The 18,379-nt window shown below is 37.9% G+C and overlaps 1 protein-coding gene across 3 annotated transcripts in view; it reads right to left on the bottom strand.

The window, feature by feature from the left end:
* The window catches only part of CHRM3 (cholinergic receptor muscarinic 3), a 529,115-nt gene that overhangs the window by 411,482 nt on the left and 99,254 nt on the right, over positions 1–18,379 (bottom strand). For 2 of the 3 annotated variants that reach the window (XM_030812621.1, XM_030812622.1), the window contains exon 2: positions 10,221–10,319. The exons of the other annotated variant lie outside the window; for it this stretch is intronic. The gene's annotated coding sequence lies outside the window, so the exon portion shown is untranslated. The remainder of the gene's footprint in view (positions 1–10,220; positions 10,320–18,379) is intronic. 3 annotated transcript variants of the gene reach the window in all.

The raw sequence follows: 18,379 nt of genomic DNA on the forward strand, positions 1-18,379 counted from the left end.
TCTGGCTAGGACTTCCAGTACTATGTTGAAGAGGAGTGGTGAGAGTGGGCATCCTTGTCTTGTTCCAGTTTTCAGAGGGAATGCTTTCAACTGTTTCCCATTCAGTATTATGTTGGCTGTGGGTTTGTCATAGATGGCTTTTATTACATTGAGGTATATCCCTTGTATGCTGATTTTGCTGAGAGTTTTAATCATAAAGGGATTCTGGATTTTGTCAAATGCTTTTTCTGCAACTATTGAGATGATCATGTGATTTTTGTTTTTAATTCTGTTTATGTGGTGTATCACATTTACTGACTTGTGTATGTTAAACCCACTTGATTATGGTGGATTATCTTTTAGATATGCTATTGGATTTGGTTAGCTAGTATTTTGTTAAGGATTTTAGCATCTACATTCATCAAGGATATTGGTCTGTAGTTTTCTTTTTTGGTTATGTCCTTTCTTGGTTTTGGTATTAGGGTGATACTGGCTTCATAGAATGAATTAGGGAGGGTTCCTTCCTTCTCTGTCTTGTGGAACAGTGTCAAAAGGAGTGGTACCAATTCTTCTTTGAATGTGTGGTAGAATTCTGCAGTGAATCCATCTGGTCCTGGACTTTTTTTTGTTGTTGGTAATTTTTAAATTACCATTTCAATCTCACTGCTTGTTATTGGTCTGTTCAGAGTATCTAATTCTTCCTGAATTAAGCTAGGAGGGTTGTATTTTTCCAGGAATTTATCCATCTCCTCTAGGTTTTCTTGTTTATGTGCATAAAGGTGTTCATAGTAGCCTTGATTGATCTTTTGTATTTCTGTGGTGTCAGTTGTAATATTTCCCATTTCATTTCTTAAAGTTATTTTGATTTTCTGTCTTCTTTTCTTGGTTAATCTTGATAATGGTCTATCAATTTTATTTATCTTTTCAAAGAATCAGCATTTTGTTTCATGTATCTTTTGTATTTTTCTTGTTTGCTTGTTTCAATTTCATTTAGTTCTGCTCTGATCTTGGTTATTTCCTTTCTTCTGCTGGTTTGGTTTGTTCTTGTTTCTATAGTTATCTGAGCTGTGTCCTTAGAATGTCAGTTCATGCTCTGTCAGTCTTTCTGAAGTAAGCATTTAGGGTTGTGAACTTTCCTCTTAGCACCACCTTTACTGTATCCCAGAGGTTTTGATAGGTTGTGTCATTACTGTCGTTCAGTTCAAATAATATTTTTTTTTTGAGACAGAGTCTTGCTCTGTCGCCCAGGCTGGAGTGCAGTGGCGCAATCTCAGCTCACTGCAAGCTCCACCTCCTGGGTTCACACCATTCTGCCTCAGCCTCCTGAGTAGCTGGGACTACAGGCGCCCACCACCACACCCAGCTAAATTTTTTTGTATTTTTTAGTAGAGACAGGGTTTCACCGTGTTAGCCAGAATGGTCTTGGTCTCCTGACCTCGTGATCTGCCCACCTCAGCCTCCCAAAGTGCTGAGATTACAGGCGTGAGCCACCACGCCCAGCCCAGTTCTAAGAATTTTTAAATTTCCATCTTGATTTTGGTTTTGATCCAATGCTCATTCAGGAGCAGGTTAATTTCCATATATTTGCATTGTTTTGAAAGTTCCTTTTGGAGTTGATTTCCAGTTTTATTCCACTGTGGTCTGAGAGAGTGCTTGATATAATTTCAATTTTCTTAGATTTATTGAGGCTAGTTTTATAGCCTATCATATGGTCTATCTTTAGGAAAGTTCCATGTGCTGTTGAATAGGATGTGTATTCTGCGGTTGTTGGATAAAATGTTCTGTATATATCTGTTAAGTCCATTTGTTCCAAGCTATAGTTTAAATCCATTGTTTCTTTGTTGACTTTCTGTCTTAATGACCTGTCTAGGGCTGTCAGTGGAGTATTGAACTTCCCCACTATTACTGTGTTGCTGTGTATTTCATTTCTTAAGTCTATTAGTAATTCTTTTATAAATTTGAGAGCTCCAGTGTTAGGTGCACATATATTTAGGATGGTGATATTTGCCTGTTGCACAAGGTCTTTTACCATTATATAACGTACCTCTTTGTCTCTTTTAACTGCTGTTACTTTAACATTTGTTTTGTCTGAAATAAGAATAGCTACCCCTGCCCGCTTTTCGTGTCCATTTGCATGAAATGCCTTTTCCACCCTTTTACTTTAAGTTTCTGCTAGTCCTTATATGTTAGGTGAATCTCCTAAAGGCAGCAGATGGTTGGTGAGTTCTTGTCCATTCTGTGTTTCTGTATCTTTTAAGTGAAGCATTTAGGCCATGTACATTCAAGGTTAGTACTGAAATGTGATGTACTATTGCATTCATCATGCTTTTTGTTGTCTGTGTACTTTGTTGTTGTTGTTGTTGTTTGTGGTTTTTTTCTTTTTAACATGTATTTTTGTTTTATAGGTTCTGTGTCATTTATGCTTTTTTTCGGGATTTAATTATTTATTTTTTTAAATTATACTTTAAGTTTTAGGGTACATGTGCACAACGTACAGGTTTGTTACACATGTATACATGTGCCATGTTGGTGTGCTGCACCCATTAACTCGTCGTTTAACATTAGGTATATCTCCTAATGCTATCCCTCCCCCCTCCCCCCACCCCATAACAGGCCCTGGTATGTGATGTTCCCCTTCCTGTGTCCAAGTCTTCTCATTATTCAATTCCACCTATGAGTGAGAACATGCAGTGTTTGGTTTTCTGTTCCTGTGTTAGTTTGCTGAGAATGATGATTTCCAGCTTCATCCATGTCCCTGCAAAGGACATGAACTCATCCTTTTTATGGCTGCATAGTATTCCATGGTGTATATGTGCCACATTTTCTTAATCCAGTCTATCATTGTTGGACATTTGGGTTGGTTCCAAGTTTTTGCTATTGTGAATAGTGCCGCAATAAACATACGTGTCGCAGAAAAGGCCTTTGACAAAATTCAACAACCCTTCATGCTAAAAACTCTCAATAAATTAGGTATTGATGGGACATTTCTCAAAATAATAAAAGCTATCTATGACAAACCCACAGCCATTTATGCTTTAAAGAGGTTCTGTTTTGATATGTTTCCAGGATTTGTTTCAAGATTTAGAGCTCCTTTTAGCAGTTCTTGTAGTGGTGGCTTGATAGTCGCAAATTCTCTCAGCACTGGTTTGTCTGAAAAAGACTGTATCTTTCCTTCATATATGATGATTAGTTTTGCTGGATACAAAATTCTTGGCTGATAATTGTTTTGTTTGAGGAGGCTGAAGATAGGGCCCCAATCCCTTCTAGCTTGTAGGGTTTCTGCTGATAAATCTGCTGTTAATCTGATAGGTTTTCCTTTACTTTCCTTTATAGTTTACCTGGTGCTTCTATTTCACAGCTCTTAACATACTTTCCTTCATCTTAACTTTGGATAACCTGATGACAATGTGCCTAAGTGAAGATCTTTTTGCGGCTTTCTACCTCCTGATGGTTGTGGTGGTGGCACCAAGTTCAAGAAGAGCACATGGGATGAGAAACATTGTTGAATCTCTCTTTAGAAAATATTAGAAAATATAATCTTTTACTGGGCCTTGAACAATCAAGTGCCAGTCAACCTTTCCAAGTTTAACCCCAACCTCCAAGCTATTTAAAACTACTTCCTGTATCCTTGCTTATCTCAACAGTCTTTTCTTTGCCTAACATACAGTAAGTGTTCAATATGTGCTTACTGAATTAATAAGGTCATAAATAGCTCCTCCCTCTGCCTGAAATATTTTTTTACACCTATTTTCAAATACTGTCTCCTGTGAAAGGCCAGTTCTGACCCTCCTGTTGGAAATATTCTCCCAGGCTGAATAACATTCCATTCTCTGTACCTCCTTAAAGGCATGAAATAGCACCGAATGATCTCCTAAATCCAGAAGCCAAATCCCTTCTAAATCATGAAACCATCAGAAATAACGTATCAAGTTGAAGAAATTTACCCTTTATTTCTAGTAACTTACCAATATGCACTTCTACCTTTCAAAGCTGAAAGATACCAGCCTTGAATGAAATTCAATTCAAACAGTTCTCAAGCATCTTCCACATTGCTCAACACTAACAAGATTATAAAAATTAAGGTTCCTGACTGCAAATGTCTTTAATTTACTAGGAAAGGAGGACCTACATATAAGGAAGCACACTAAATAAAAAGGAAGCATGCTAAATAAAACAGTTATAGCATACTATAAAGGAGGTGAAGATCAAACAAAGTAGGTCAGATGTATAACTGCATAGTAACTTGCAAATGCCCAGAATCTAGTAATCATTTATTAAAGTTTTATTAGCTAACTGTTCCATAAAAGAATAAGGGAGAAACAATACATTTTAAACAAAAGTCTTAAAAATTCATTTATACACAAAAGTCTATCAGGCTTTGCCAGACACCTACATTCCAGTTCATGATATTAAAGTAATGTCTATCACAGCATTGATGAACAATTTATTAATCAGTAAGAGAGGGAGTTTTCTGCTAAGCTCTCAGAAAGTCTATACTTATGGTTTATGTTCCCTATTTTGCTTATTAATAAAGCAAAGTTGTGGTCTTCTGTAGATCCAACTGCCCTTTAGAACACTTAGATTACACACACGCAAAAAGATGTAGGGTTCATTATCCAGAAATTTAATTTTATTGAAATCGAATTTACTTTTTATGAAATAAACCATTTTTGCAAGCTATTTTTGCAATTACTAGGTTACTTTAAAAATAAATACAGTGATCATAACACCCAAGAGTGCACGTGAGTAACACTCATATTCAATATGGTAGGTATTTTAAAACCTCTCAATCACAGACATCTTTACATATTGAATTATTATTCACAGTAACAAACTTGCAAGATTTTGTTATAGTTCCACCAGGAAAATGCCTTGATATGTACTTATATAGGATTAACAAAAAGTTGAATAAAGCAAATATATAATTCCTAAAATTGGTAATGCTCAATATCTGTCTTGACTGTCAGTTCCCACTACTAGGACCTCAGTGTGGCTCCATTTGCAGCTCTAGGGCTGACATTCAGTTGTCATACATGGGTCTAGCCATACCAACTGGTAAATTATTGTTAGTAAGTTATTGTTATTATTATTTTAAGGGTTTATATTGGTTAATAAATAGCTGCTGATTTGCTCAGGTTTCATAATTGTTCTCTTGCTGCCCAGGTGCCCTGGTTCATATCTTGAGACATTGTATAACTTTCCCCCTGGAGATCTAATGAGTGACATGGCAGATCCCTGCCCCCTAGCCATGTCCACTAGGATTTGTTGCTGCCTGTACTGTCTTAATTGTTTTAAATAATTTTCACGTCACTTATACTCAGTTTCTCCTTCGGATCTTCTCAAGGTATTGGCAATGGCCTCATTCCTTACCAGGTTTCACCACTGTTAGTCTGCCCTGACTTTATACTTCATTTTACCTCTCTTTTATCACCTCTGTGAAATAGAGAGGAGGTGGGAAAGAAAAGAAAGCATAAAAAGTGAGTACAGATCTCTCAACCTTTCGTTATTCTTTCAAGAGAGTAACTTGCAGATAAGGAAAGGAAGACCTTGGAACAGATAGTATGATCTACTTCTACTTCATCCAAGTAACATACTGGGGAAATAGATTGCTCATGAGCCAGCAAAAGAGTGAGAACATGAAAGAAGCACAAAGAGAGACATGAAACCTACATCCTCAGTGTGGTATAGGGCTCAGTGACCCCCAATTTCTGGCGCTGTGCTGCCCCATCACCCTCTGCCATTATTACTCTTCATGAAAAATTGCTTACTAATGTACTTATTTACTTTTTCTTTCCAAAGCCAATTAAGCTTGAATGAATATTAATCAATCTTTTTACAGTCTCTGAAGAGCACTGAATAAAATGAAGAGTAATTTCAAAATCAGGATGTGGGATGCCTAACCCAAATGATAAAAAGAAAGGCCATGCTGATCTTTACCATCTACCAGCAACGATCTTCCAAAAATGCTGTACCTCTTTGGCATTCCTTAAAATAACATGTCTCTCTAAATTTACTCTCCAGAAACATAGTTCTGGTTACTGTTTTCAATAGATCCTACTTGGGAATATCAATGCAACTGTATTTTCTGGGTCTGTCTAGTTAATTTACCATGCATCCAACCTAAAATACTTCTTACTATAAGTATAAGAGGTCTAGTTTAGCGTCTGTGTATGCATATACACATGAGGGACTGGCTGGGAAAGTGAGACTTCCAAAGGCAATTGTTGAGGTAGGGAAATGCATTTGGTAGCAGCTCTCCTCAGCAGAGAACATCATAGATGCAACCAAACAGGATCCTGACTGCAGAAAGTTAAAAACAACAAAATTCTTTTTAAAAACCTTCAGACTGTATACATATGGAATACACATTAAACTTGTATAAAGTTATGTTCAAAATATATCATCCATGTTGGAGAAGTACAAGATATCAGTACAAGAAATTGCCTAAGATTAGTTCCTGGTATAATCTGGAGATGAATGAGACAAAGGTTGTCATTGGAGATACAACCATATAATATACATAATTACACACACACACACACACACACACTAGAATTACTAGCATACACTAGATATTTCCTGTATAAATAGGTAGATGATAGATATTATATCAGTTATTGCACAATTATCTTCTTCAGTCTAAAATAATCTGCAAGATAGGTATTATATATATTTAACAAATGAGGAAACTTGGGATTAGAGAGATTAAATAAACTCATAAAACTGGCAAGTATAGGAGTGGAATTTTACAGAGGCGATTGGTTTAGCCTCTCCAACTCTTGATTTTTTGCATGTAAAATGGGGTTCATAATACCCATCCAGTGGCCAGTTCCTGCCAGACTATACTCAGATGATACCATTATGCCATTTTCATCTGGTTTGCCCCCTCAATCATTTCTGCATCTATATGTTCAAGAAAAAAATAAATAAATAGAGAGACATCAGCCAATAAGGAGTAGTAAAAGTATTATTTTAGATAAACCAATGAAAGAGACTGACTGTCCTCAGGTTTCAACATAGCACAGACTTAAACTTTAGATACCAGGAACAGAGAAATTGCTACAGAATTCCTGGTCCCTCTGGCCTCCCAGTGATAGTAGGTATGCTTTCTACCCCTTTGCCCTTGTAATTCTAGTTACTTTATAGCCTGCTAAAAGTAGGGAGAAGGAAATATGAAATGAATTCTAGAAGAGAGTATGCTTGCCTTTGAATAGAAGAGAGAAAATCAAGATGGTGTGTGGAGGAATGAACAATAACAGTAATAATAACTAATATCTATTGAGTGCTTACTAAATGCTGGTAACTTTATAGGGATTTGATGACTTCTTCCTCACAATAGCAATTGTTACTACCATCCCCATTCTATAAGAGGAAAGCAAAGTTGACTGTTTAAGTAACTAGGGTGAGATCTCACAGCTGGTGAGGAGCAGGACCCTGTTCAAAGAGAGGAAGGCTGGCTCTCAAATGTGAACTATCTGTGCTTAAGCCACACCCAATCTCCATTCCACTGTAACCTCAGAGAGTGTAAATTCCACTGCAGTATAGGTCAGGAGAAGTAAACAGAAGCATTTTAGGGCTTGAACTGAGAGAGTGGCTCAAAGAAGAGGTAGCTGAATTTGCACTTGAAGGAGTAGAGGGAAGGACTGTAGGCTAAAAGGAAAGCTAATTAGAGGGAAGATAGATAAAGCAAGAGGTCCACGTGCTGGCCTGCTCTTTTGACATTGGCTTTTTGCCTAACGGTGCTTTAATGTGGGGAAGACCCAAACACCTACATGGACTTCAATGACCTCAATCCTAAGGATATTGGTGTGACCCTCCTTTTTGTGGGTTTCACAACTGATGGAAACAATTACAATATTTGAAGTAACCAAATACTTGAACCCTGTACCTAATACGTGAATTTTGAAAAATTGTAAGCATAGAGTTCAAGAATTTTGTTTTCCATTGGAATAAAAGCTGGGATATGAGGAAGGGACTGTCTTAGTACAGTCAGAAATATACAATGGAGTGCTGAAAAATGTTAAAGAATTCTTCAATACAAGGATAACTGGAAAGGAAGACCCAAAGGAACCAGGACAAATATATCATTTTTTTCTTATGGAAGAATGATTCTCTAGAGGGAGAAAGAGATGAAGTATATACACCATGGAATACTATGCAGCCATAAAAAGGAATGAGGTCATGTCCTTTTCAGGGACATGGATGAAGCTGGAAGCCATTATCCTCAGCAAACTAATGCAGGAACAGAAAACCAAACACTACATGTTCTCACTTGTAAGTGGGAGCTGAACAATGAGAACACATGGACACGGGGAGGGGAACATCACACACTGGGGCCTATCGGGGAAGGCTGGGTTGGGGAGAGCATTAGGGAAAAGAACTAATGCATGCTGGGCTTAATACCTAGATGATGGGTTGATAGGTGCAGCAAACCACCAGGGCATGTATTCAACTATGCAATAGACCTGCACATCCTGCACATGTATTCTGGAACATAAAAAATAAATAAAAAATAAAAGCAAGCCATGTGTAAAAAAAAAAAAAGTCTGAACTATATACACATTTTTGGTAAGTTGTTTAGGTGTTCTTTATGTATGTATCTTTGCACATATATTCAATATTGTCTACTCAAGTGCACATAGTGTGGATTTGAGGTAGGAGATTGGTAGGATTTGTTTTTTGGTCACAACCCTGCTGACCAAAACAGGATTTGGTCCCTAGGAAATGAGGTGAAGAAATCAAATTGGCAGGAACCAGCAGATGGCAATGAAAGCCATCTCTAGCTGCTCTCGTTGCTCTTTAGCATAAGACATTCCCACCAGCATCATGGCAGTTTACAAATGCCATAGCAACAACCAGGAAGTTATCACCCCATTCCACAGCCATGACCCAGAAGTTTCCGCTTCTTTCCTAGAAAGTTCTAAATAACGCATCCCTCAATTTGAATTAAACCTGCCTCCTAATTTACATGTAATTAAAAGCAAATATAAGTAAGTATAAATACAGTTGCCAAGAGCCCATACATTACCAAATCTGGGCACACTGCCTGTGAGTTAGCCCTGCTCTGCAAGGAGTAGTAATGTTCAATAAAAGATTGCTGTCTCATATTACTGGCTCACCCTTGAATTCTTTCCTTGTGAATTCTTTCCTGTGTAAAGCCAAGAACCCTCCTGGGCTAAGCCCCAATTTTGAGACCTGCCTTTCCTGCATCAGGTTCAACTGCGCAGGAGTATAGTTTTATCATTTGTATACAGTTTGTATTTAAGAACTATTGGGCATTAATAAAAAGCACTGCTTTGACAAGCTGCCTTCAACTGAGCATCAATAATGCCTAGGGTCTGAATTCTCATTCTTCCTTATATGTAGTTCCAAGTAGGGGATTTTAATTTTCTGCTCAGTCAGAGCCTACTAATTAAATATAAAACTCTTGCTTTTATCAGCCTTACTGCTTTTGAGATCCCTATTGTGTGCTTGGCAGCCTATGCAATATGTTTTAATACTATTATTTTTAAAAAGTTTTCAAGAAACAATGTAAATAAATGTTCATCTTATAAATATGTGATAAGAACATCTTCCCACAGATTAATTTAGCAAAGATATTTTTAGTAAAGGATGTATAATTTTTTAGAAAAATTCATCTGATAGGGTTTTGATAAAAAGTGGCAACCTGCCAAGTGAAGCCTGGTCTACTGTGTCTAGTTTAGCAACAAAACACACAGTTCTTCGAATAGGAACCTAGGATCTTCCAGATAGATCCTGGAGACCTGCCTGCAAACAGTTATTGGTCAACCTGTGTGAATCTACATGAAAGGTACTAATATATCAGCAATGAACAACTTCACCAATTATATATTTCTAGTATTTAATCATATTAAAAGAAACAATTCCTCAGAGCATTTTGCTTTTAATATCAGTTTTTTCCTTGTAAAAATCTTTCCCTTACCGGAAAAATACTAAATCTGTGGCCTAACTTCAGTTCAGCTACAGTCTTAAGCTGTGCAAGTTTATTGATGTTTTTGAATTTCAGTTACTTCACCTGTAAACGGAGGAACTTGCAATGCTAAGCTCTCAGGATTATTACATTTCTTAAACAGTATAATACTGAAGTTTTAGTCTTCTCAGATGAATTTTGGACAAATGAAGAGTAAGACAAAAGAATCAGCCTATGAAAGCCTTGATCACTCTGAGTACTGATGAAAATTGGCCTGGAGAATGAGTAGATGGAGATTGATTTCACTTACCTTGTTGCAGGAAGCAATGGACTGAGCAGGTTCCCTCTGCCAGGGCAATGGTTTACACCTAAGTTCAGAGCCTGGCCCAAAGCAGCAAAGTCCTTCTTTCTGCAGACAGAGAAAAAAGACGGTTCCTAAGCAGAGCATATGCAAGGTTATTCTGCTCACATTTCTTATCAGCTGAGTTAGTCCTCAGCTGAGTGTGTGGGAAGAGTGAGAGACTACAGTAAGGCCAGGAGCGTTTGAGCAAAAGTCTCTCCCAGGAAATCAGGAATAGGGAAAACACATTTTCCTCTGTTTCCTGCCATATCCACTAGGAGGAAGGAGGACCAGTGTTTAGTTCAGTGGGTAAATCCTATTGAGATAAAGCACACTTTTGCATGGAAGCTAAAATGTTTCCTTTGCCATGAAGGCTCTCTGTGAGCAATGAAGCATAGGTATAATAAAGATACTTCAAAGGTACCAGAAGTTGAGTTTAATATCGTACAAAATCTACCTACTATGGGAAGAAAGGGGTCATAACAGAGAATGTGGGAAAAGTTTTCAAAGGAGAAGAGCAAGAAGTTCATGAGGAAAGACAGAGCTCTCTAGGTAGGTAGGTAGGTATCTGCTGACTTTTTGGAAGTAAAGAGCAATATTGCTGGATGGCTAGAAACACATACATAGCCAGGGGCTCATGTTTTTGTTCTGTACTTACTAGCTATATGTGTGTGCTTCCACAAGTTATTTGACATCTTACTATCTTTGAGAGCCAGTTTCCCCATGGCCAAAATGGATCATTACACATTTTACCTCATACGGCCAACCTGTGAATTACATAAATTAATATACATCATACACTGGGATTACTGTCTGGCACATAGGAATATGTGAGTGTTAACTAATATGTGGTGTTGTACTTGCTTCACAATAACTACTTTGAGCTCCCCTGCACGTGGCTTTCAAAACAACCCAGAAGGGTTTAGAAGGCAAAGAGTAAGATTGAGTTTAAAAACCAATAGAAACAGCACTGTTGATTGGAATGTAAATTATTATAGCCATTGCGAAAAACAGCATGGAGTTTTCTCAAAAAAACTAAAAATAGAACTACCATATGACCCAGCAATCCCACTATGGGCTACATATCCAGAGGAAATGAAGTCAATACGTCCAAGAGACATCTACCCTCCTATGCTTATTGTGGCACTATTCACAATAGCCAAGATATAGAATCAACGTAATTGTCTAATAGTGCGTGAAGGGCTACAGAAAATGTGGTGTATATATATAATGGAATACTATCTAGCCATGAAAAGGAATAAAATTCTGTCATTCATGGCAACATGGAGCTTGGAGAAGATTATGTTAAGTAAAATAAGCCAAGCACAGAGACATAAACACCACATGCTCTCATTCATATGTGGGAGCTAATAAAGTTAATCTCTTAGAACTACAGAATAGAACAGTGGTTACTGAAGGCTGAGAGGGGTAGTGGGTGGGAAGATAGCCAGAGGTTGGTTAATAGATATAAAAGTGCAGCTAGATAGGAAGAATAAGTTCTAGTGTTCTACAGCACTATAGGTTGACTATAATAAAACAATTTATTGTATATTTTTACGTAGCTAGAAGAGCAGATCTGGAATGTTCTCAACACAAAGACATGATAATGTCTGATGTGATGGAAACGCTAATGTGGATGGATGGATGTGGGCACTACACATTGTATAAATGTATGGAAATATCATGCTGTAACCCATTAATATGTATAACTACGATGTGTGAATTAAAAACAATAATAATGGGTCAGGCGCCACAGCTCAGGCCTGTAATCCCAGCACCTTGGGAGGCCAAGGGGAGAAATCACTTGAGCCCAGGAGTTTGAGACCAGCCTGGGCAACATGGAAAAACCCCGTGTCAACAAAATATACAATAATTAGCCCAGAATGGTGGTGCACATCTGTAGTCCCAGCTACTTGGGAGGCTGAAGTGGAAGTCAGCCCCAGAAGAATGAGGCTGCAGCGAGCTGTGATGGCACCACTGCACTCCAGCCTGGGTGACAGAGTGAGACCTTGTCTCAAATAAATATAAAATAAATAAATAATAAATACAAAATTAGCTGAGCTTGCTGGTACATGCCTGGGGTCCCAGCTACCCAGGTAGCCGAGGCCAAAGGATTGCTTGAGGCCAGTAGTTCCAGACTGCAATGAGCTATGATTGCGCTACTGACTGGAAGACAGAGTAAGACCCCATCTCAAAAAATAAATAGGAATAATAATAATAATACTAAAAAAGAAACAGAACGTATTCAATTCAAGAGATATTTACGAATCATTAGGTCTTGTGCTTGATACTGCAAGTGTAACAGCCCTTATTTCTGAGCAGCCTCTGCTTCTAGTGGAGACAGACCAGTGAACAGACCATTACAGAGAAGGAGGATCCCAAGGTCTCTTCCACTGAGACTTGACCTTTGTTTGCTCCTTTCACTTATTTCATAAATAAATTTAGAAACATTGTAATACAATTAGATCTTTCAGCCAAAGGGCACTCTTCAGCAGTGCTTAACATATACACAACTGCCACATGTACAGAAGACATTCGTTTACTCCTGAAGTCATACAAATGAAAAACAGAACTGCCAACTTTGAAGTCACAACCAATCAGGAACTGATGAAGCAGCAAAAGAAATACTACTTTTAGCTAACATGATTGAGCACTTACTATGTACTCGTACTAAATAGTATGCAACATTTGTTTATGTCCTTAAGCCCCCAAACTACCCTATGATACAATTATTTTCATATTTGCAGAGAGGCTAGATAACTTGCTGAAGTTCCCACAGTGAGTAGGGGAAGAGCCAGGACCTGAATCCAGGCAATCTATTGTTAAAATCTGCTCTCTTTAGCACTACCCTCTACTGCATAGGAAGAGGTCAGAACAGATTATTTTTTCGTCCTTCTTCCCATGAGAACTGTCCATATACCTATCCAGAAACAAAGCCAGAACAATCCACCACCACTTACCAACAAAACATTTTCATAAGTTCTGGATACATGCATCAGAACATGAATATATCGTACACTAGTTCCTTGAATTTAAGAAAACAGAACAATAAAGTAAATGGCCTAATTGCAAGTTATTTTTGGTAATAATGGCCATATATGTCCCCAAGATATTCTTAAAGCCCCCCAAAATAGCAAAAAACATAAAGTATCACTAACTAATCATCTATGACTGATATAAATAGATGATCAGCTCACTGAAGGCAAAAGCTATCCTGTTCCTCTACCTAACTCATGCCTTCCACAAGATAGGTATTGAAACCTTGTTGAAAATGTGTAAAAGGTTAAATGACATTCATTACAGTTATGTAAGTGATACCAAGAATGAGAAATGAAGTTGTTCCTAACTGACTCCCAATTTTTTTTTTTTTTTTTTTTTTTGAGACAGAGTCTCGCTCTGTCACCCAGGCTGGAGTGCAATGGCATGATCTCAGCTCACTTGTAACCTCCGCCTTCCAGGTTCAAGCAATTCTCCTGCCTCAGCCTCCTGAGTAGCTGGGATTACAGGCACGTGTCCCCACGCCCAGCTAATTTTTATATTTTTAGTAGAGACAGGGTTTCACTATGTTGGTCAGGCTGGTCTCGAACTCCTGACCTCATGATCTGCCTGCCTTGGCCTCCCAAACTGCTGAGATTACAGGCGTGAGCCACCGCGCCCGGCCCCCAAATTTTTTCTTACACAAAAAGAAAGACTTGCGATTTTTATCCTGCCTTTCTCTAGCTGCAGAAGATCGAGGAGAAGTTTGAAAATCCTTATTTGTAACCAGATTTTTATTACAAAAGTAGCCTATAAATATTGCTGAAAACATACAGACGGGTATAAATTTCAAACCTTCCCAAACGTTCTCCTAACCTATTTTCTAGAATTAACTACTGACATTAGTTTCTTAACAATTATTATGGAATTTTATGCAAACAAAATGCCTAACAATTTATACAGGGGAAATTGTAACTTAAGTACAGTATATGCTGTACTTTCTTCCCTTTACATTGTGAAGATTGTCTTATACCTGTATCAACATCTACGAAACCATCTAATTCCCTTTTTTTTTTTTTTTTTTTTTTTTTTGAGAAGGAGTCTTGCTCTGTCACCCAGGCTGGAGTGCAGTGGCGCGATCTCGGCTCACTGCAAGCTCTGCTTCCCAGGTTCACACCATTCTCCTGCCTCAGCCTCTCAAATAGCTGGGACTACAGGCGCCTGCCACCACACCCGGCTAATTTTTTTGTATTTTTAGTAGAGACGGGGTTTCACTTTGTTAGCCAGGATGGTCTTGATCTCCTGACCTGATGATCTGCCCGCCTCGGCTTCCCAAAGCGCTGGGATTACAGGCCTGAGCCACCCGCGCCTGGCCCATCTAATTGCTTTTTAATTGCTTTAATTCCACAATAGAGATTTACTATAATTCAGTTGGTCCTCTATTAATGAACATTCTGGTTGTGTCCACTGTAATAATACCTTCTGTACCACTGCTAATACATAAGTAGGAAAAAATCATTCCAGGAGGGGAATTTGACTTTTAGGAGGAGTTAAAGGTTATGTACATTTCATAAAGACTTTTAAGCATGTATGTATGTTGGTATTTTGCATGTATGTTGGTATGTGTGGCATTTTGCATGTTAGTATGTTGGTAGGTAATTAGCCAAATGCCTACCCATGAGTTTGCACCAATTTACACTCTCACAAAGAGACTATGAGAGGACCCATTTACCAACACCCTTAGTATACTGGGCATTAACAAACTTGTTGATCTTTGCCAATCAGTGTGTCTTATTTTAATATTCATGTCTTTATTGAGTCATGTGGTTGAGTTTTACATGATTACTGACTATTCCTTTAAATGTGAACTGTTTATTGCCTAATTTTCTATTGGGTAGTTTGTATTTATCTCTCTTTTAAGGATATTTTTCCTTTTTTTGTCTTTGTGGGGTTTTTTTTGCAAATATTATCCAAGCATATTTTTGTCATTTGACTTTGTGTTTTTAGTAGCACAGCTTTTTTTGTATAAAAAGCAATACAATTTTTCCCTTATACATGAAGATTTATACATTTGATATGATTGAAAAAAATGATACTATCTTGGATTCATTTTCTTATTATCCTTGTAAGCACTTCAAAATTTTATTGTTATCTTGATTGGAATTGCAATGTAGTCATAAAGAACTGACATTTTCACAATACCAAATCTCCCTATCTAAAAACTTGCCATTGTATTGCCAAAGATTCAGCTATTTTTTTAATCTCACAGTGAGGTCTGAAGTGTTTGTTTTGTTGTTGGCCTTAGGTGTTTCTGACTGAACTTATACCTAGGTATTCTATACTTTTTGTTGCTATTGTACAGGGAGGCTTTTCTCCCAAAATCTAAGTGTTGATTTCCTGTGTACCTTAAAACTACTAAATTCTGAACAACAATTTTTTAAAGTAGACCATGCACTAAATTCTGCTCTGTTTTTCATTTATTTTCAAGGGGTTTTCTGGTTTACTGAAGACTATATCATCTGAAAATAATGATAGTATTATACTGAATTTGAAAAACGAGTAATATTTTTATTAGAGGTTTCAATGTACCTATCATGCACAAAAATCCTAAAAATAGCGTTGGCTTGTCTTACTTTAATGTCTTAAGGGACTTTTCCTCCATCTATTTGAATCTACTGGCTTCACAAAATTCTGCCTATTTTGGCTATACTTTTCTATATCAACTTTCATACGTGAGTGGAAGAAAGAATAGCATAAATATAACAAGAATTTAATATGTTCTGCATCAGCTTTTATTGCTTCTCTCAATAAGTTCTATCTAGATATTGGAATTGCAATAAATGTCAAAATCTAGGAAATTCAGTGACATAGAGCAAATGGTTCTTCATATTTTCATTCGATCAATATTACTGAATACAAGGATATAAAGATGAATAACATTTGGCCCCATCATCCAGGAAATTGTCACCTTTAAGAAGGTAACCTTTCCATTACCATACACAGTAGTAGAGGGCAGTGCCACAGGTAATCAGAAACAAAGTTTCTGGTGATGGTGATGAGGAAGCATCAGAGAGCAGAAAGTTCAGGAACACAGAGGTAGGGGAAGATATTCTAAATTAGGAGTTGGTAAACTACAGCCTATGAGCCACCTGTTTTGTAAATAAAGTTTTATTGGAAGACAATCACACTCTTTCATTTACCTGGTTTGGCTACTTTCACATTACAACCACAGAGGTGAGTAGCTGCAAGAGAGGTCATATGGCCTGCAGAACCTGAAATATGTACTGTTTGGTTCTTCGAATAAAGTTTGCCAATTCTGGTTCTAAATTGTGTCATGATCAAGTTCCCATAGACAGAAAAGAACTCAACATTTTCTATTGTTCTTGTGTGTATGGGCAGGGATCAGGGGATGATGGCTGAAAGTAAAAGGGACTGACACTGGATGGGGTTTGTGGCGGTAAAGTTGAGAGCTAATTCAGAATGATCCCCTTGTCCCCAGAAGGCACTATGATAAATGAAGACCGAAGCAAAGGACAGACCACAGCCAGAGTAAATCCTTGAACACTAGGCTAAACAGTTTAGGTTGCATCTGATAGCAAGAGAGATTTATAGATATTGCTAGAGGGCATGATCAATATAGAAACTGAGAATGACAAACCTGATGTTCAAGCATTTGGAAAGAGAAACAGCAAGATGGGAACCCATGTGTGGGGACGTGGCTTACAGTTTTGTTTCCCAAGCATTGTGTAAGGTGTCCAGCCTACAGTGAGCACACCAAATTTCTCTCCTGCAATGAATAAAAACAGCAGAGCTATTGCATTAGTTCAGGAGTAAGTTAATGAGAGTACCCCTAGGTAAGTGCTTGGTGGAGACAGAAAGGGAAAACTAATTTTGAGACAATTATAAAGAAACAATACAGACGGTACCTACCAATACTAAATAATTTGAAAATAACATTACAAGGAGTATGGTAGATCACCGACTGACAGAAAACATTAGGGGAAGAGCAATCTTCTAGTGTTGACAAGGTACTCAGTTTAGCATTGTGGAGATCAAGTTCTAGGAGACAGCAAAAGGGCTCACTGAAAATTTACATCACGCAGTGGCAAATACAGAACTAGAGAGGGTTCAAGGCAAAAATCTAAGTAAGGAAATTTCACAGGTGACATAACATGTTTTGGGGAGGCAATCTTTAAGATCAGGAGATTTCAAGTGAAAACCTTTTGCCTTCTTTCTCTTAAAATAATAGGGAGCCAGGTGTGGTGGCTCACGCCTGTAATCCCACCACTTTGAAAGGCCAAGGAGGAATGCTTAAGACCTGGAGTTTAAGACTAGCCTGCCCAATATAGCGAAACCCTCATCTCTACAAACATTTTAAAAATTAGCCAGGCGGTGGTATGTGCCTGTGGCCCCAGCTACTTGGGAGGATTGCTTGAGCCCAGAAAGTTGAGGCTGCAGTGAGTCATGATTGCACCACTGTACTCCAACCTGGGTAACAGAGAAAGACCCTGTCTCAATAATAATAATAATAATAATAATAACAATAATAAGATTGTGCCAACATTGTACCCTGTTCATGTGTGATGGTGACAATCATGAGCTAGGTAGGGTCCCCCCTTTGGGATGGCTGGATTCCCAGTGTGCCCCAGCCCCCACCGTCCCCTGATGCCTTCCCAACACTGAAGCCAAGTATCATTTGCAATTTATCATTGAGCTGGAATTTATATTTTTCCTTAGTAGAGAAATAGTTTCTGTTCCCTCACCAAGATCATAATAAATAAATGTTCAGCAAAAATCAACTTAATTTCAAGATCTCCATAAATATAGGGATGTCCTGTCTTCCTCCATCCAACAAATTTAGACTGGTGAAAGTATAGGCTTATAAAAATGTATGAACTGGAGTTTACTTATAATATTTCCTGTTATATGAGAAGGTTTTATGTTATAGAAGACTTTGTTATAAGATCTCTTTCAACTTTCCCCTTGCTTCCTCAGAGCACAGCTGCCCAAGGATAGAAGATGTACACGGTGTGTACTCTGTGCCACTGTCTGACATATGTCAGTGTGGGATGTGAGTGCTCCTACACAATGCCCACCACTGACCTGTTCCCATGTTTCACTTTATTTTTCAAAAATAATTTTTAGAGACAGGA

Source organism: Nomascus leucogenys, chromosome 5 (genome assembly GCF_006542625.1).
Source record: "Nomascus leucogenys isolate Asia chromosome 5, Asia_NLE_v1, whole genome shotgun sequence".
Lineage (NCBI taxonomy): Eukaryota > Metazoa > Chordata > Mammalia > Primates > Hylobatidae > Nomascus > Nomascus leucogenys.